We start from the raw sequence: 21,812 nt of genomic DNA on the forward strand, positions 1-21,812 counted from the left end.
TCGTCCCCCTTCGCTGCTCTCCCCATCTTTTGGCCCGTACAGCTACCCCAGCTGCCCAGCCCCCAACTCACCACTCCCCAGCTGTACGGGCTACCCCAGAGCAGCAGCCCATCCCTCCCCAACCCAATCCCATCCCTCCCCCCTGTCTCAACCTTCATTGTCCTGGGTGTCGGATTGTCCTTCCCAGGCACAGCTGTAAGTGTCATTCAAAATCCACATTATAAGATACTTAAAGGTACACTGAAGGCAAATTGTTTCTATTGTGATTGAAATAGAGCATGCAATGTTAATCAAATTTATAATTTACTACTCTTATCAATTATTCTTCATTCTCTTGCTATCTTTATTTAAACTAAGAAATGCCTAGAATTAATTTTAAATAGAAAATAATTGTGGACATCATTTCTTTATTGTTGGATGAATGGATCCATCAACCAGCAGGGACAACCAAAGTTGATAAACAAATATGGCCTGCCCTATAAACCTACATTCTTGCATTCAAAATTTATCTAGAGAATTCAAACATTTAAAGAATATGTGTAATTTTTTAATATTTGTAATGTCATGCTCTATCTGAATCAGTCAATTAAATATTTAGGTTCAGTGTCCCTTTAATTTGATATCACTACATATACCAATCACCTCTACTTGGATCCAACAATTTATGTACAAATGTTGATACATTATCTCTTGTCTAACCCAGTGGGAATGTAATTTATTCAGGTTGCTATGTTTACACAGCTTGTCCTCAACGCCAAAATGTTTAAGGATAGGTGTGCCTACCACAGTATAATTAAAATATTTAAATTGCTAATGTAAGTACAATGTAAATCCTTTAACAAGATTTTATTCACTCAAGCTGTATAAGTGGATCATTGAAAACCAATTAAAGGGGACAACATGTTTGAGTAAACTGTCCCTTTAATGATTTCGGTCTGTCTGAATAACATATTTAATGTGTAACAAATCAATTTTAACAAATTGATGTAAAGAATGATTTGTCTTTATGATGACAATGTATCTTTGCTTATTTTTTCTTCTGTTGTGTAATTATCCTTAATATTTGATTTATTCTTTATTTTAGGCTGTGACTCAGCATGGCTCATGCTAGAAGGTATAGCACGAGTAGAGCAGGCCGTGTTGAGGAACGCAGCTGTCCTGAGAGGGATGAACGACACCATGCAGGCCCAGCTCCGGGTTCAGGATTTGACTCTGCGTCAAATCATGCTATTAAATTCAAGGCCTGAATCTGGAGCTGGACATGCACAGGACGATCAAGAGGATGACCAGTAAGTGGAGGATCTGGAGATGATCCAAGGTCGCAGATAAGAATCCTCCGTCCACATGTTGATGTTTTTGTTATTGTTGCCATTTGGCCTTTTTTTAAGTTTATTGTTGTGCCTGTTGCACTCTTTTACCTTGGCATATGGCTCCAATGGGGCTATGGTGGCCCTTGGCAACTCTCTTCATGGACTGTGATGCACTCTGTTACCTTGTCATATGGCTCCAATGGGGCTATGGTGGCCCTTGGAAACTCTCTTCATGGACTGTGATGCACTCTGTTACCTTGTCATATATCTACAATGGGGCTATGGTGGCCCTTGGCAACTCTCTTCATGGACTGTGATGCACTCTGTTACCTTGTCATATGGCTCCAATGGGGCTATTGTGGCCCTTGGAAACTCTCTTCATGGACTGTGATGCACTCTGTTACCTTGTCATATATCTACAATGGGGCTATGGTGGCCCTTGGAAACTCTCTTCATGGACTGTGATGCACTCTGTTACCTTGTCATATATCTACAATGGGGCTATGGTGGCCCTTGGAAACTCTCTTCATGGACTGTGATGCACTCTGTTACCTTGTCATATATCTACAATGGGGCTATGGTGGTCCTTGGCAACTCTCTTCATGGACTGTGATGCACTCTGTTACCTTGTCATATGGCTCCAATGGGGCTATGGTGGCCCTTGGAAACTCTCTTCATGGACTGTGATGCACTCTGTTACCTTGTCATATGTCTCCATTTTCCAGATCTTTACCATATTATTTATAAACGTTGTTGTTTTCTGACATACTAATAAAAGACATGTCATTGCACGATTCTTTGTCCTCCTTATTCATGTCATTGATTGAAATCTCTATTTTATCTGGTTGATCCTTAAAGGGACATACCCAAAATAATGTTGTTTCCTGAATCATATATGTAATACAATTCTAAATGACTTTAAGATTCCTCCAATGTAATTTTTATTTTTGTCTTTATATTGTTATCTAAAATCTTTATCATTGCATGATTATGATTAGCATAGTAATTGTTTTATATATGTATATAAAGATTGTTATATATGTATATTTCTAATTTAACATCCATGTGTGTATTTATAAACTCTGCATGAATTGATGCACCTTTAACAAATGATCTGAGGATTGATACAATCATATAATCCCTGTAAAGTATTCATTTTATTGAAATAGTATTGTCTCTGTGTATCCTCTTTTTATAAATAAAAATCATGTCCCTTTAAGTGATGGTGAGCACAATTGTTAATGAATGTATTTCCATTTCTAAAGCGTTTTTGTCCTTTTTACATGAACAAGGACATATAATCTTAATAATAAACAATCTTATTGTAATGTTGACAGCACATGTATTTCATTTTCTATTCTATCTTATTGTAAAAGTGTAACCAAATCAATCTCTGTGTGTAATGCGCATATTTTATATGAGGAATATGTTTTTCAAAATATTGTTAAAAAATACTTCTCCTCCCATATATGGCTATAGGTAGTCTGACCATATTTCAACTTGAATAAATGACCCGTTTGATCAATACATGTGTCATTATTGTTATTCCCAAACAATCTAAACATATCTTAAAACATCAATGGCATATGTATTTCTCATGTGTATCTTTTAAATGTTAAAGATATACACCATAGCTATAGTTAAAGGGACAGTCAAGTCCGAAAAGATGAATCATGATTTCGTGACATTCCTAGATATCAATCTAGACACATACTAGTTTCAAAAATATAAATACGTTTCTTAGTGATATGCCAAGCTGTCAACTGAGTCCTTGTATTGGCTGCGTTTTTTCTGCGATCGCGGATGCGCCATGTTGCTTAAGACGTCACCTGCCAGGCTGTCCAATGATCCCTTGTATTGACTGACGTTTTTACGCGATCAAGGATGCACCTTTTATTGGATGGCGTTTTTACGCGATCAAGGATGCGCCTTTTTTTTTGTTTGCGTTCTTACGTGATCAGGAATGTGCCTTTTATTGGATTGCGTTCTTACGTGATCAAGGAAGCGCCATGTTAATTAAGACGTCACATGCAAAGGTAAAAAAACGTCTGATTGTATTACGTAGTCCCGCAATATTTGTTTGTGCACGTTAAACACGTTTGTGAATGAAGCCAAGTTTAAAAACATTGCGAATATGGATTGTTTGCATCATGTTACATTGTTGAACCATAGCTGATAAAGACCACCACATTCTCTTTTGCTGGATGTCTGGTTGAATAAACAAACAAAAGCAAAATGTTTTCATGCATAAGATATTTCGAGGCAAGTGCAAATCTCTATAGTCCATGTTGTTTAATATGTTTGTCAACAATATGTTCCTTTTTATGTAAAATGACTGTTGTGTTTAATGTTAAAGATATCTAATTCATAAATATGCGCTATTGTGTTAGAATCAAGTAATCAATATGCATTTATCTTTATCATATGCTAAATATATGATGCCGACTTCTTCTAAATGTAATTTCGTAGTATATTCTATTATTATATTCATTAGACACTCACATTATAAATCAAAACTTTTTATTTTGTCTCTAGTTAAATAGTCCATTGTTTAACAAATACACGTTTCATTTTGCTTCTGTTCAAAGAAAATGTAAGTAATTTTCAGACTCCTCGCCAAGCCTCTGAGTTTCATGTGAGTACCATCTCCAGCTTTCTCCTGTTTGTGTAAAGGGTCTTTTCATATGTTAATGATGGGATATTGTATTGTTTTACGGTTGTAATGGGGGTTCATCTATATTTTCATTAGAGATAACCCTATTTTCTTTGAAAGTGTTTAAAGCTTTGTAATATTGATATCAGTATATGTTAATCTTGTTGTTTCTAGTAGTGTCTATTACATACAGTTCTGTTAAAAATATAGTATACTGTCCCTTTAATGCAAATGTTTATTTTTGTATCATGTATGAGTTCCACTATGGTTAATCTCCAAATATATTATTGTTAGCATATTTTCACCCCCCACTCCTAAAAGGACTTTAAACCATATTCATTGTTAAAACAAATGTCTTTCTAAAAATAAATTAACACAATAATGTCTCTTTAAGAAAATAGACTTTATTTAACCTGTCAATATAAATCTGATTTCAATATTTATTGTTTGAACAAGTACATGTAGATATACCAACAATCTTCAAATATATGTTAGCATATGTAATTTTGTTAAAGGGACAGTTTAGAAAACAAATAATGTTTTGCATTATTCTAAAAGTCAATTTTGTAATATCAATGATATCAAAGGTTTCTCACCAATTAATCATTTGTCTGTGTTTATTTTAATTTGCTAGCTAAACCTATGAGGTTCGTGTGCTCATTTCTTAGAGCTTGAAGAGTGCATGTAATCATTATACAATTTGACCACTAGAGGGCATTTGGATAGCATTTGTATATGTTAAACCTTGTGCTCATACAGCATATTATTTACCATGTATTGATAATTGATATCTAAAATGTTGTTATGTCAGAACAACAAATAAGTGGTCATTTTTCATAGTCATAGATACAAGGGTAAGCACATAAGTCACACGTATTTCTCCATGTTTTGTTGTTTCCAACTTGATAATGCGTAATACAGTGTTTTCTTTGTAATCAATAATTTTCTGACAGTCCTTTAAAGTTGTGTTATTGGCATTCAAACAGTAATATGCCATCATGGATAATTGTAATGGTAATTTTATTTGCGATTCGGGAAACAGTTTGGACATCACATCACAGAAACCAATCAATATCATGAACAAGGATAGGTATGTGATGATGTGGTTTTCACACACTTATAACCCACACTCTGCAAACAATCTGCCTCCATGGACCCGGTCCCATAGAAGTAGATTATATACAGAGTGTGGTCCACAAGTGTATGAAAACCACATCATCACATACCTATCCATTACACATTAAATAAAAAAAACATTAAACATGAAAACAAATACTTACTTCCTCTTCCTTCCCCTCTTCCCACGGGGCTGAGGCTCTGGGAGGGGCAACTGCCGACTCTGACGAGTTCTCCTTGGAGATGTTGTGGGAAGAGTGGAAGGAAGAGTACTGGGACGACGAAGGTGAGGAGGAGAAGATGGCTGAGGAGGAGAAGATGGCTGAGGAGGAGAAGATGGCTGAGGAGGAGAAGATGGCTGAGGAGGAGGAGATGGCTGAGGAGGAGGAGATGGCTGAGGAGGAGGAGATGGCTGAGGAGGAGGAGATGTCCCGGCAGGAGAAGATGTCCCGGCAGGAGAAGATGTCCCGGCAGGAGAAGATGGCCCAGCAGCAGGAGGCCCAGCAGCAGGAGGCCCAGCAGCAGGAGGCCCAGCAGCAGGAGGCGGACCAGGAGGCAGACCAGCATGCGCCTCCCGGAAAAAATTAAACATCTCTTGGTGTAGATTAATGATTCTGTTTTGCCCTTCTTCTATTCTATTAAGTATGTTTATTATTTGGTTTTGGCCTTCAATTATTTGGTTTTGTCCTTCAAGAATTCGAGTTCGGCCTTCTATATTTTGTATCCGGGAGTTACGCATCTGGTCTATGTAGTCTAGTAGAACCCGCACCTCCGCTATTTCCTCTTGTTGTGCTTGGCGGGGTACCCGTGCACGGCGGGGTGCCCGTGCACGTTGGGGTGCGGGTCCTTGAGGGGCCTCTGGTTCCGCGGCCTCCTCCTCTGCTTCCGGGGCCTCTTCATCTGCTTCCGTGCCCTCTTCGTCACGGGGGGCCTCTTCCCTCCGAAGTGGAAATTCCTCCCACCACTCTCATCCCGGGGAGATGGAGGAGGCTATATTTGTTGTGCTGCCTCCTCCCCAGACTCTGTATATTTGAACAAATAAAAAATGTATATATTAGCATATTTCCAAATCAAGCTTTAAATGACTTAGCTTACGATACAATTACAAATGCAGAATCATTAATCCACTTTGAAATCTAACAATCAATACGATTTCCGCATTTTCTAAACCGTGTTTGTGATATCTCTGTTCAATCTGAATGTTTTAGCGTTTGTTTTCAGTCTGTTTAAATGCACACCTAACCTATAGCCTAGATACTGATGTAACCGCAAAGTAATTGTGAATGCGTGTAAATAACGTTATAGCATTAATCTGATCCTTAAAGGGACATGAAACCCAATGTTTTATCTTTCATGATTTAGAAGCATACATTTATAATCAACTTTCTAATGTACTTTTCTTATCTAATTAGCTTCATTCTCTGGATATTCTTTGCTGAAAAGCATATCTAAATATGCTTAGAAGATGCTGATTGTTAGCTGAATATAGCTGCCTCCTGTGATTGGTTCACCGTGTGCATGGCTATTTCTTCATTAAAATATATCTCAAGAATGATTCAAATTAGGTAATATAACTACATTTGAATGTTTGGTCAAATTGTATTCGCTACCTTAATCATGAAAGTAAAGGTTTGCGTATAGTATCCCTTGAAATACATTCGTATGTGAATTTATTCTTAAATGAGCTTACCGTCAGATGAGAATGGCAGGTTCCCGGTATCAATTCCTCCGATACCGACTACATCCACCTCGGAGATGCTGGGCCGCAACATTTCCTCCCATCGGCAGTACTCGATTTCCAGGGCAGGGCCGCCACCGGTTCCTGCGGCATGTCGGGCTTCCAGGCTTAACTTTTTCTTGAGATCCATCTTACAGTCCCGGTAGCGATGTTTTATAGAGTCCATATCTCTGTTCCGGCCACCCACTGCATTGACTGCATTCCTTATCTCATGCCAGAGCTTCCTCTTCTCAGTCGGGGTGGTCTTCTGGTGCTGCAGCCTCCTATACCTGGCCATATAGGCCTCTACAAGGGCCTCCTTCTCCTCCATCGAAAACCTCGCCTCCCTAGTCGCCTTGGCCTTCCCCTGTGACGATGTTTCCCGGACTGTGAAGCCCTACTCTGTCCGCCACTGGGCCCAGCCACTTGTTCATCTTGAACCAAGTGGCTGGGTCCACCCACCGCTTCCACCCCCGCTTCCTGCCCCCCTTCCTGCCCTGTTCCTCTCCCCCTCCCTCTCCTCCCCCCTCTACCTCTCCCCTGCCTGCCCTCCATCTGTTCCCTAAACTAAACCCCAAATAATCAAACAAAAAGTGAGTGTGATGAAATGAAAGGGGGTCAAAATAAAGAACTAAAAAGACAAAACAAGTGCTGAAAGTGTGAGAGGGATCTAAAAAAACAAAGAGGGTAAGGAGTATTTAAATAAACACAAAGAAGAAGAAGACTAAAAGGAGGATATGTAAACTAAATGTAACTAGGGGATGGGTATGGGATGGGGATGGGGTATGGGATAAGAGTAAATGGGATGAAAGGGAATGGGACTACAGGGAATGGGGTATGGAGTGTAGTATGAGGGGGTATGGGGTATGGAGTGTATGTAGTGTTATTGATAAGTGTATGTATGTATTGAATGTGTTTGCGTGTAAATGTGTTAAGTGTACAGAAAAATCACTCGCTCGCTAACTCACACTACTACTAATTCTCACTAACTCACACTACTACTAATTCTCACTAACTCACACTACTACTAATTCTCAATAACTCACACTACTACTAATTCTCACTAACTCACACTACTACTAATTCTCACTAACTCACACTCCCACTAACTCTCAATAACTCACACTAGCACTAACTCACGCTCCCACTAACTGACTCTCTCACACTACATCTAACTCTCACTAACAGCTCCAACTACCACTAACTCACTCACGCTCCCACTAACTGACTCTCTCCCACTCCCACTAACTCCCACTCCCACTAACTCACTCACGATAACACTAACAACTGACTCTCTCACACTAACACTAACTCACTGACAATAATGCACAAACTCTCTAATCTTAAACCTCCAATCTCCAAAGACCCACCAGCAACACAGTCAAAGAAGCCATGCTTGTGTGGTGCTTATATACCCTGTGTAAATGTTTAATGATGTACCAATTTCCGTTGTAAATTGTGTTCAGGTGTGCTTTATTAGCAATTAATATTAGTGCAATGTGTATTAGTTGTGTGAATTTGCGCATGCTCATTTGGAGTTAGTATTTGTGGAATGTGTAGAATGCGATGATGTCATAGTGCTCGTTTTCTATAACATTGTCCAATAGTATTCTGTTTAAATGTGAATTTGCGATGGTGTGTTATTAGTGAAGTGTTGTATATGTATGTTTGTCCTAATATATAGTGATATTGAATGTGATTATTTTGCTAGTGTATGTATATTCTTTTTTTCCTTGTTGTTATTTAGCGTATTTCCGCATCTTAAAGTATATGCGTATTCCCTGTATTAAATTTTAATAAAAATCCCCCCGCTTGTGAATGCGTAATGCTTGTGTGCTTTGTTGAGTGATTGTTGTTGTGACATTTGCGGCGTGTTATTGTTGTGCATGATGTGGTATGCGTCATATGACCGAGCTGTGCGTATTTCTCGCAAGATCGAGTGTTAGGTGAAAAAAGCTATTTATTTTGCTTTTCCATTGATCTCTATGGGAGACTGTCTAACGCGGGCAGGATTCCGCGTGTGAAATACAAGCGTTAGGAGCATCGTTAGATGGTCTTTTTTGAACTCTAAATACCGGAGTCAAACAATTCCGTGCGTTATATATAAACCACGCGTAGCGTTAGCAGCCCATCTACCGCCAAACTCCAAATCTAGCCATAAGAGCGGCAATTGATTGAATCAAATAAAGGAGCTTTCTACATGAAGTATCTTATACTTCATGAATGAAAGTGCCCTTTATTTGTTTCAATGGTAAATCCCAGCGTTTGTAAAATGCTAGGATTTACTTGCACTTTAATACTTTGAATTTATCATTCCATCTTTTTTGTTAAAAATATACTACAGAACACGCTTTAATTCATAAGGAGAAGCAAACTGTATATATAAATACAACAAAATGTTACAGTATTGGTTGAAAAATACATTTACTATGCAAATTTGCTATTTGTGTTTTCAAATATATTAATACAAATGATTCAAAACAGGTTCAGAATCATGTTGAAAAAAAAAGGTTTGCAGTGACTCCATAGTACCCAGTAAATGTACATTCATTTTTCATTCTGCTCTGATTTATTTTTACTATACACAATTTATTTGCAATAAATACAACTGATATATACTTTGATTCTCATCAGCTTTAACATATTTTGTAATTTATGTATTTTGTACCTCTAAAGTGGATCGTGCCATAATGTAAGAAAAACAATATTCAGTTATAAACATATTTGACAGACATCTTTTTATATATAAGTATTGAAACATATGTATTTCCTACTTCCAACAATGAAATTGGAACTGATGTATCCACAATTACATTTTTGTGCTCTTCATCAGCAAGGAATGACAAAGTGATGCATTATCACAAATCAATAAATGGTTTAATTGCCAACTGTTTTAGTTGATATACTGGGTGCATTAACGTGCATAGCAATCTGTCATATTTAGCCCATTCATTTAAAAAATGATCCTTTAATACTTTAATACATTAAATTCCTTTATACAACATTAAAGAGGACAAATATCAAACATAAAATGCCATATAGTTATTAAACAATCAAAAAACATGCTAGAACTGATATAATAGGCTTTCAAATGTTTTTTTTCTTTAAGCAAAGCTCAATAAACAAGTCATTAATCACTTTATTTAGTAAGAATAATAATAATTATAATAAAACAGATGGGAACCTATAAGGCATGAGAGAAAGAAAGACCCCTGTGCACTCTATTTAGATGTTTCAGTACTAACATTATCATGCAAGATAAGACAGAAGATTACTTTGAAAGGAAACAATTTTCAATATTCAGTCTGCCAACTTTCATTTAAAATAAGTTATCTTGAGTAGAATTAGTATTCTGTTTGTGTTTTTTTTAAATCTCTTGTGTGTAAAGTGATTTGTCACCCTAGCTTTGCCTCATTAAATGCATGTTTTTCTTTGTTATAATGACAAGTTTTATAGCATGACAGGAATAATGGAAACTTTTCCATGGAATTGTGTAAGACCAGGGCATTATTTAAAATAGATGGGGCCTATTTAACAAATGTCTGTCGGACCTGATTTGACAGTGCATCTCCGTATTCAGCACTGAACCAGCAAGCGGGTGTCAATCAACCCGATCATACTCGATCGGCTTGAATTGCGGTGATGTCTGTCCACCTGCTCAGAGCAGGCGGACAGATTATGGAGCAGTGGTCTTTAAACCGCTGCTTCATAACTGGTGTTTCTGGCGAGCCTGCAAGCTCGCCAGAAACACGGGGCTTCAAGCTCCGTACAGAGCTTGATAGATATGCTCTGATGTGTCCTGCATGATTTATGTATTTTAGTTTAATTATTTTGAATACACCTCATTTATGCTAAAACCTGGTGGCACAGGTAAAAAACAAACAAAAAAAAACCCATGTGTTTTTTAAATTTGATACCCTTACATTTATTTTAAAAGGAGTCTGAGTATCCTAGGATGCTTAATACTAGTTTGCATAATTGAGAAATGAAGAAAATAGAATGACAGAACCATTAGACCCTGTATTCAAATTACAAATCACTTTTATTTCACATTGTAAAAACATGCTGAGTAGCTACCCCTTACAATCTGCAGTGTTTCATGAGGGAATTAGCAATACACTTTAGTAAATACACTTAAATGGAAATGAAACCCAAATTGTTTTCTTTAATGATTTAGACAGAGCAAACAGTCTTAATCAACTTTGCAATTTACTTCTATTATTTTATCTGCTTCCTTCTCTTGTTATCTTTTGCTAAAAGGTTTATCTAGGAAAGCTCAGGAGCAGCTAAGAACCTAGGTTCTCGCTGCTGATTAGTAACTGCATATATATATACAGATTGGCATTGGCTCAACCACGTGTTGAGTTAGAAACCAGTAGTTCATTGCTGCTCCTTCAAAAAATGATACCAAGAGAATGAAACAAATGAGATAATAGAAGTAAATTAGAAAGTTGTTTAGAATTGTATCCTCTATTTAAATCATAAAAGAAATGTTTTGTGTTTCATGTCCCTTTAATTTAACTAATGGTCATAGATGGTGCTTGGCATTGTCTTTAAAAGTAACTCTCACTTACAACTCTGGGCACACATATTATGTTAATATGTCTGTGCCCTGGATGTAATTATCTTGTTCACCTTCATTGAGAGCACAAATCTGCTTGAATATCAGGGACTAGTGATGTCGCGAATAGTTCGCAGGCGAATAGTTCCCGGCGAACATAGCATGTTCGCGTTCACCGTGGCGGGCAAACATATGCAATGTTCTGTCCGCCCTCTATTCATCATCATTGAGTAAACTTTGACCCTGTACCTCACAGTCAGCAGACACATTCCAGCCAATCAGCAGCAGACCCTCCCTCCAAGACCCTCCCACCTCCTGGACAGCATCCATTTTAGATTCATTCTGAAGCTGCATTCTTAGTGAGAGGAGGGACAGTGTAGCTGCTGCTGATTTAATAGGGAAATCGATAGCTAGGCTAGTGTATTCAGTGTCCACTACAGTCCTGAAGGACTCATCTGATCTCTGCTGTAAGGACAGCACCCCAAAATGCCCTTTTTAGGGCTGCTTTTTTCTTTTTTTTCCCTGTGTAATCTAATTGCAGTTGCCTGCCTGTCAGCGTGTGTGTCAGGCTCACAGCGTATACTGTGCCCACTTGCCCAGTGCCACCACTCATATCTGGTGTAACAGTAGTGTACATTTAAAAAAAACAACACTTTTTTGACTGTGAAATAATAGAAGACAGCTGCCAGTACCCAAGATGGCCACCAATAAGGCAGATGGGGAGGGTTAGAGAGCTGTTTTGGGGGGGATCAGGGAGGTTGGGGGCTAAGGGGGGATGCTACACCACAGCATATGTAAATATGGTAAAAAAAAATTTAAAAACCTTTTATTTTAGTACTGGCAGACTTTCTGCCAGTACTTAAGATGGCGGGGACAATTGTGGGGTGGGGGAGGGAAGGGAGCTGTTTGGGAGGGATCAGGGGGTCTGATGTGTCAGCTGGGAGGCTGATCTCTACACTAAAGCTAAAATTAACCCTGCAAGCTCCCTACAAACTACCTAATTAACCCATTCACTGCTAGCCATAATACACGTGTGATGCGCAGCAGCATTTAGCGGCCTTCTAATTACCAGAAAGCGATGCCAAAGTCATATATGTCTGCTATTTCTGAACAAAGGGGATCCCAGAGAAGCATTTACAACCATTTGTGCCATAATTGCACACACTGTTTGTAAATAATTTCAGTGAGAATCCTAAAATTGCAAAACAATTTAAGTTTTTTTTAAATTTGATCGCATTTGGCGGTGAAATGGTGGCATGAAATATACCAAAATGGGCCTAGATCAATACTTTGGGTTGTCTACTACACTACACTTAAGCTAAAATTAACTCTACAAGCTCCCTACATGCTCCCTAATTAACCCCTTCACTGCTGGGCATAAAACACGTGTGGTGCGCAGTGGCATTTAGCAGCCTTCTAATTACCAAAAAGCAACGCCAAAGCCATATAAGTCTGCTATTTCTGAACAAAGGGGATCCCAGAGAAGCATTTACAACCATTTATGCCATAATTGCATAAGTTGTTTGTAAATAATTTCTGTGAGAAACCTAAAGTTTGTGAATATGTGAACAATTTTTTTTTTATTTGATCGCATTTGGCGGTGAAATGGTGGCATGAAATATACCAAAATGGGCCTAGATCAATACTTTGGGTTGTCTACTACACTACACTTAAGCTAAAATTAACTTTAAAAGCTCCCTACATGCTCCCTAATTAACCCCTTCACTGCTGGGCATAAAACACATGTGGTGCGCAGTGGCATTTAGCAGCCTTCTAATTACCAAAAAGCAACGCCAAAGCCATATAAGTCTGCTATTTCTGAACAAAGGGGATCCCAGAGAAGCATTTACAACCATTTATGCCATAATTGCATAAGTTGTTTGTAAATAATTTCTGTGAGAAACCTAAAGTTTGTGAAAAAGTGAACAATTTTTTTTTATTTGATCGCATTTGGCGGTGAAATGGTGGCATGAAATATACCAAAATGGGCCTAGATCAATACTTTGGGTTGTCTACTACCCTACACTTAAGCTAAAATTAACTCTACAAGCTCCCTACATGCTCCCTAATTAACCCCTTCACTGCTGGGCATAAAACACATGTGGTGCGCAGTGGCATTTAGCAGCCTTCTAATTACCAAAAAGCAATGCCAAAGCCATATAAGTGTGCTATTTCTGAACAAAGGGGATCCCAGAGAAGCATTTACAACCATTTATGCCATAATTGCATAAGTTGTTTGTAAATAATTTCTGTGAGAAACCTAAAGTTTGTGAAAAAGTGAAAACATTTTTTTATTTGATCGCATTTGGCGGTGAAATGGTGGCATGAAATATACCAAAATGGGCCTAGATAAATACTTTGGGATGTCTTCTAAAAAAATATATATACATGTCAAGGGATATTCAGGTATTCCTGACAGATATCAGGGTTCCAATGTAACTAGCGCTCATTTTGAAAAAAGTGGTTTTGAAATAGCAAAGTGGGGTCAAAGTTAGAAAAAGTGTGTTTTTTTCCATTTTTTCCTCATATTTTATAATATTTTTAATAAAAAATTATAAGATATGATGAAAATAATGGTATCTTTAGAAAGTCCATTTAGTGGCGAGAAAAACGGTATATAATATGTGTGGGTACAGTAAATGAGTAAGAGGAAAATTACAACTAAACACAAACACCGCAGAAATGTAAAAATAGCCCTGGTCCTTAAGGGAAAGAAATTGAAAAATGGCCTTGGTCCTTAAGGGGTAAAAAAAACCTAGAAATTTGACTGTGAAATAATAGCAGTCAGTTTCCTTCACACGTGTGCGTTACAGGGCCTGCCAAGGCACAGTGTCATACCAGTGCAACTCATATCTGGTGTAACAGTAGTGTACATAAAAAAAAACAACAATTTTGACTGTAATAGATTGAATAGCAGTTAGTTGTCTGCAAGCGTGTGTGTCAGGCCTACAGCGTCTACTCTGCCAACTTCTGCCAGTGCACAGTGCCACTCATATCTGTTGTCACAGTAGCTTGCACGCATAGTACCACTAATCGAAAAAAAAATGACAGGCAGAGGCAGGCCACCCCGCAGGGGCTGTCGTGGTCATGGTGCTGTGATTCCCTTTGGCCCTAGAATAATGCCCAGTGTTCAGAGGCCACGTACCCTGAACTCGAAAAGTTCTGAGGACATAGTTGACTGGCTAACACAGGACACCCAATCTTCTACAGCTTCCGCTCGGAACCTTGACGCACCCTCCTCCTCCAGCTTAGCTTCGGGCACCTCTCAAGTTACCACTCGTCCCCGCCTGCCGCCACCACCAACACTAGCACCACAGCCGCTTCACTTGATCTGTCAGAGGAGTTATTTACACATCAGTTGGAAGAAATGAGTGATGCACAACCATTATTGCCAGAGGATGTAGATAACAAGGATATGTCTCAGTCAGGCAGCATTACACACATGGACGTACGGTGTGATGATGATGATGTTGTACCCGCTGCGGGTGTTTGGTCTGTCACTGTGAAGCGGGCGTAACCCTTACACTACCTGATCGATACAACATCATACCTGATGTTTTAAAGCACGGTATTACAAACAATTTAGGAATGTTAGGTGATTTATGCCCTTTATGGATTAAAACCAGACTCTGCATCAACTATGTAATTTTCCATGGGAGTTTTGCCATGGATCCCCCTCCGGCATGCCACAGTCAAGGTGTTAGTCCCCTTGAAACAACTTTTCCATCACTATTGTGGCCAGAAAGAGTCCCTGTGGGTTTTAAAATTCACCTGCCTATTGAAGTTTATGGCGGTTCACCCGGTTCGCCCGTTCGCGTACATTTGCGGAAGTTCGCGTTCGCCGTTCGTGAACCCAAATTTTTATGTTCGCGACATCACAACCATGGACCCATTTTTATTAAATTATGAGCTGAACAATGTTCCAAACCAGGGAACCTCTACACATTCATTCAGGGTTTGTGAGGCAGCATCTGCATTGAACAAGAACTTGCTTAAGCAGCTCCACCACCTGATGTTGTGCAATTTTTGATCTCAGGAGCCAGTGATTACTATACTTGCATATATGGTCGTGCTCAACAAGGACTCCAAAACTGTGTTTGATGATGTTTTATTTGTGTACAAGTTTGACAAGTTAAAAGTATGATTTGACCTATATTTTAACTGTTCATTAAAGGGACATTAAACACTTTGAGATGGTAATATAAAATGATAAATTGTATATAATAAAACAACTCTGCAATATACTTTCATTATTTATTTTGTCCTCCTGCCTGTAATTTAATTCTGAAATTGTGAGCTTTTCAGTTCCTGTTAGAAATGGAAGTGCAGAACACTGTTAAAACCAGCACAACCATTGGCTGCACACTCTAGTGACCTATTTATAACTGACCCTAATTGGCCACAGCAGAGAAGGTAACAACATGAAAGCTCCCAGTGTTTTATAGACACTAACGGCTAGATTTAGAGTTCTGCGGCCAAAGGGGTGCGTTAGCTACGCATGCTTTTTTTCCCCCGCACCTTTTAAATACTGCTGGTATTTAGAGTTCACAGAATGGCTGCGTTAGGCTCCAAAAAGGGAGCAAAGAGCATAATTTACCGCCACTGCAACTCTAAATACCAGCGTGGCTTACGGACGCGGCCAGCTTCAAAAACGTGCTTGTGCATGATTCCCCCATAGAAAACAATGGGGCCATTTGAGTTGAAAAAAAACCTAACACCTGCAAAAAAGCAGCGTTCAGCTCCTAACGCAGCACCATTGTTTTCTATGGGGAAACACTTCCTACGTCTGCACCTAACACTCTAACATGTACCCCGAGTCTAAACACCCCTAACCTTACACTTCTTAACCCCTAATCTGCCGCCCCCGCTATCGCTGACACCTGCATATTTTTTTTAACCCCTAATCTGCCGCTCCGTATACCGCCGCCAGCTACGCTATCCCTATGTACCCCTAATCTGCTGCCCCTAACATCGCCGACCACTATGTTATATTTATTAACCCCTAATCTGCCGCCCCCGCTATCGCTGACACCTGCATATTATTATTAACCCCTAATCTGCCGCTCCGTACACCGCCGCCAGCTACATTATACCTATGTACCCCTAATCTGCTGCCCCTAACACCGCCGACCCCTATATTATATTTATTAACCCCTAATCTCCCCTCCACAACGTCGCCTCCACCTACCTACAATAATTAACCCCTAATCTGCCGTCCGGATCTCACCGCTACTATAATAAATGTATTAACCCCTAAAGCTAGGTCTAACTCTAACCCTAACACCCCCCTAACTTAAATATAATTTAAATAAAATTATATTTAACTTAGGGGGGGTATTAGGGTTAGGGTTAGAATTAGCTTTAGGGGTTAAAAAATTTATTAGAGTAGCGGTGAGCTCCGATCGGCAGATTAGGGGTTAATACTTGAAGTTAGGTGTCGGCGATGTTAGGGAGGGCAGATTAGGGGTTAATACTATTTATTATAGGGTTATTGAGGCGGGAGTGAGGCGGATTAGGGGTTAATAACTTTATTATAATAGCGGCGCGGTCCGGTCGGCAGATTAGTGGTTAACAAGTGTAGGTAGGTAGCGGTGACGTTGGGGGCGGCATATTAGGGGTTAATAAATATAATATAGGGGTCGGCGGTGTTAGGGGCAGCAGATTAGGGGTTCATAGGGATAACGTAGGAGGCAGCGGTGTGCGGTCGGCAGATTAGGGGTTAAAATTTTTTAATAGAGTGGCGGCGATGTGGGGGGACCTCGGTTTAGGGGTACATAGGTAGTTTATGGGTGTTAGTGTACTTTAGAGCACAGTAGTTAAGAGCTTTATAATCCGGCGTTAGCCCAGAAAGCTCTTAACTACTGACTTTTTTTTGCGTCTGGAGTTTTGTCGTTAGATTTCTAACGCTCACTTCAGCCACGACTCTAAATACCGGTGTTAGAAAGATCCCATTGAAAAGATAGGATACGCAAATGGCGTAGGGGGATCTGCGGTATGGAAAAGTCGCGGCTGCAAAGTTATACACTTTCCTGACTGACTCCAAATACCAGAGGGCGGTAAAAACCAGCATTAGGACCCTCTAACGCTGGTTTTGACGGCTACCGCCCAACTCTAAATCTAGCCGTAAAACTTTAAACTTATTTTGTCACTTTTTAAACAACTAATGAAACTTTAAAAAATACATCTACATGTTAGTCATGGACTAATCTTTTCTTTGAATGCATCTTTCTATCTAGCATGTATTTAGTGTTTAATGTCCCTTTAAACCAAGAAAATCAAGAACTCATTAATATGCGTGGACATGTATAAAACTTTAATACTGAAAACAAACAGCTAAGTCATGCAAAATGGGGTCTGACAAAATTATGGCTGTTGTCCAAAAACCATGTGAAAGCTGCCTGTAATTCTTTTTGATGGATTGGAATATTGTTGTCAAATTCTCTTACTGCAAACTATTGGTGGGATTTAGAGGATTTATGCCTTTTCAAAAAATGCATGATAAATTGGTTATCTAACGTAACAGTCTAAAATTCTAATGAGTGGTCTTACATTTGCAGAGTACCTCACACATATTTCCTAATGAATCTTGCTAGACCCTAGGTTAGATTAAATTTCTTTTTAAACACTTTTTTCTACTAGAATTTTTTGTTTCATTTAAAGAATCATTGCACAATATCTAACTGTTGTTTTAAGAATACACATGTTCTGAGTAAAAACACTGTTTGGATTTTCTTGTGAGTTTTGTAGTGGCATTCCTTTTCCATGAATAGAAAGTACACTATTAATGATATATTATAATATTATATAACTTAAATAGCTTCCACTTAACATTGGCAAAAATACTTTCCAACATTTTAATTACTGCTTTCTCATATGCACAATATATATATATATGTATATATATATATCCTATATTATAAAAGACAAGAGTTTGTCTGAAGCCGTCATGCGCAGTTTCAGACAAACTCTTGCCGCTGCACGCGCACCCTTGGCAGCTGTTCGCTCGCGCAACCCACTTAGCATTGTTTGTTAGCACCCCGCACGCGCACGCGCCTTACCGCACACTCTCAAAACTGATTTGAGCCCCATTGTTTGTGAACCTTACCCGCACACTCACACTCTCAAAAACTGATTTGAGCCCCATTGTTTTCACACTCACAAACTGATTTGAGCCCCATTGTTTCACACTCACAAACATTTGAGCCCATTGACCCCCCTTGCTGCGCACGCACACTTTGAGCCCCCGCACGCGCACGGCGACACGCGAACCCGTGAAGCCTAGCCATTGACAACCCCTTAGCTGTTAGACTATCAATGCGCATGCGCAACGCGCACGCGAACCCAAGCGCACGCAACAGAGACCGGGAGGTACGGGGGGGGAAGTGCAGGAGCGCCATAAAACACAAGATTTTCTCTTCAGAGTCGCTCACACCTTCCTTGGCCCTCCTGCATAAATTCTACATAGCCGGTCCACGTGGTACATTGGGGCCTGGGCTGCCGGGCCTGTGGGAGACTTCTTATAAGTTAGCTGGGCCCGCCTTAGCCCCTGCCATACATCTGAACCTCCTGAGGACCCCTTAACCCCTCAAGTAATTGCAGAAAGTGAAGAAGGCCTTAGGCAACCCTATAGGCCCCTTACATAGAGAGAGGGGGGGAAAGAGGAGGGAGAGAGAGAGGGGGGAAAAGAGGGGAGAGGGGGGAAAAGAGAGGGAGAGAGAGGGGGGAAAAGAGGGAGAGGGGAAAAGAGGGAGAGAGAGGGGGGGAAAGAGAGAGGCAGGGAGAGAGAGGGGGATAGAGGAGGGGAAAGAGGGAGGGAGAGAGAGGGGGATAGAGGGGGGGAAAAGAGGGAGGGAGAGGAGGGGAAAAGAGGGAGGGAGAGAGAGGGAGGGAAAAGAGGGAGAGAGAGAGAGGGGGGGGAGAGGGAGAGAGAGAGAGGGGGGAAAAGAGGGAGAGAGAGAGAGGGGGGGAATGTGGGAGAGAGAGAGAGGGGGGGGGAAAGAGGGAGAGAGAGAGAGAGGGGGGGGGAAAGAGGGAGAGAGAGAGGGGGGGGGATAGAGGGAGAGAGAGAGGGGGGGGGGAAAGAGGGAGAGAGAGAGGGGGGGGGGAAGAGGGAGAGAGAGAGGGGGGGAAAAGAGGGAGAGAGGGGGAGAGGGATGGACCCGCGGTACATAAAAAATTGGCCCGTGTACACGGGCTTTAAGACTAGTATATACATATTGGATTAAACTCTATTCAAGCAAGACTTTTTGAACAGCATGTTTTTGCCATATTTGCATTTGTAAAGACTAGATATAAATGTGTAGGCATTAGGAGATGATAAATATTGGTTGCTAATAACAGGAAGCAGAGTTGCCAGTAAACTGAATTAAGAATCAATTTTAAGTAATTTTCTATAACTGATATTTGTGATTTCATTATTTACTTAGAGCTATCACTGCATCATACATTTGCATATTTCAGATAAATTTTTTATGATTTATTTTTCATAAGAAATGTTTTAGTTCGTTTTGTGCCTTTGCAGTTTATTTCTTATTTATAAATGGAATAGTTTAATTTTGCTTCTGTCTTATGGTTTGTCCCATGAGTGCATGGTTTGCTATATTTAGGGGACTCATTATATAATGAACTTTCTATTTTCTAAAGTATTTAAATTATGTTATCATTAAACATTTGCAGGAATCCATTTTATGGCATGATTAAGTGATATGTTTATTCCTTGTTAAAAAAAACCTTTTTATTATTTTAAACAATAACGATGGGTATTAATTAATATTAAAAGTCACATCCTCTGAGTTAAAGATAAGGGCCAAGGGCCCTAAAGATTTATCCAGAAATGATCATGTATCATTAAGCAAGTAGTACACTTACATTCAAGGGGACTACTAGATCATCTCTGTGGTTTGATGGTCACTGTGGTTACCATGATAACAGAATTTATCTTTTTCAATGTGTAATTGTGCTGTTTTCTTATATATATTTTTTTCTATTCAAATATTTTTTTTTTTTTTTTATTAAACATCAAAATTACAATATCTCAAAGATATAGGGCCAGATTATGAATGAAACACAAAATATAGCTTATGCAAGCTCAATATGCATTGCATGGAAGTTTTGCTCTTCCATAGGCTCCAATGCAAGCCTTGTTCTCGTGGCATCAGGCACGGCTGAGAACCTAGCGCAGCAATGGGCAGCAAATATTAACTAAATATGTATATAAATAAATACATATATATTTATGTGTTTATATGTGTATAAACACATATTTACATATAAATATATATGAATATAAACATATACATATATATTATTGAGAGCACACAGTTCCCCATAGACCGCAATGTCTATGCAAGGCACTTTTCACTTCAAGCCCATACAACTGCTTTGTGTAGTAATTTTTTTTACAAATAAAAGATGCTGATATTTTTTTATTTTTAACAGGGATATGCATACTTAATTTTGGGGGCAATAGGGAACCTTTATAAAGTTAACCAGAGGTTAATTTTCAAAAAGCTAATTGCTACCGCAATGACTGGTTATTTATTGTGTGCCCATAAATGGGTGATACATTAGCGCTCCAATTGTAATCTAGCCCATAGTCAGAAAAATAAGAAAACTTTACAATTCACATCTTGCAGAACTTCAAATAAGAATATATATAAATATATATATATATATATATATATATATATATATATATATATATATATATATATACAGAGAGAAGCACACTCACAGGAACGAACAACTGGCTCAATACTATTGTTAGCCTGTTCTATGGCGATTTACCACCTGGGTGCAGCTTCTTTTAGCCCAGTAATGCTTTTCACAAAGAAGAACTTTCCTATAGTATATCAGTCTGATCCCGCCTATTATGGTCAGTCCAGCGCCGAAATACCAGGCAATTCCTCTCTGAACAAGGAACACAGCAATCCCAGATGATCGTTTTGGCCTTCATTGGGCCTTATCAGTGAGGTGTAGCCATATTCCTCTAAGCACACTGAGCAAGGAGTCCACGTCTGGTTTCCCCTTTTTCCCATAGGGAGACTAAATACACACAGAGAGAAGCACACTCACAGGAACGAAAAACTGACTCAATACTATTGTTAGCCTGTTTTATGGCGATTTAGCACCTGGGTGCAGGTTCTTTTAGCCCAGTAATGCTTTTCACAGAGAAGAACTTTCCTGTAGCATATCAGTCTGATTCCGCCCATTAGGGTCAGTCCAGCGCCGAAATACCAGGCAATTCCTCTCAAGGAACACAGCAACCCCAGACGATCGTTTCGATCTTCATTGGGCCTCGTCAGTGAGGTGCAGCCATTTTCCTCTAAGCACACTGAGCAAGAGTCCACGTTTGTGGACTCTCTGTGTGTATTTAGTCTCCTTATGGGAAAAAGGGGAAACCAGACGTGGACTCCTTGCTCAGTGTGCTTAGAGGAATATGGCTACACCTCACTG

This window comes from Bombina bombina, chromosome 6 (assembly GCF_027579735.1).
Source record: "Bombina bombina isolate aBomBom1 chromosome 6, aBomBom1.pri, whole genome shotgun sequence".
Taxonomy (NCBI): Eukaryota; Metazoa; Chordata; class Amphibia; order Anura; family Bombinatoridae; genus Bombina; species Bombina bombina.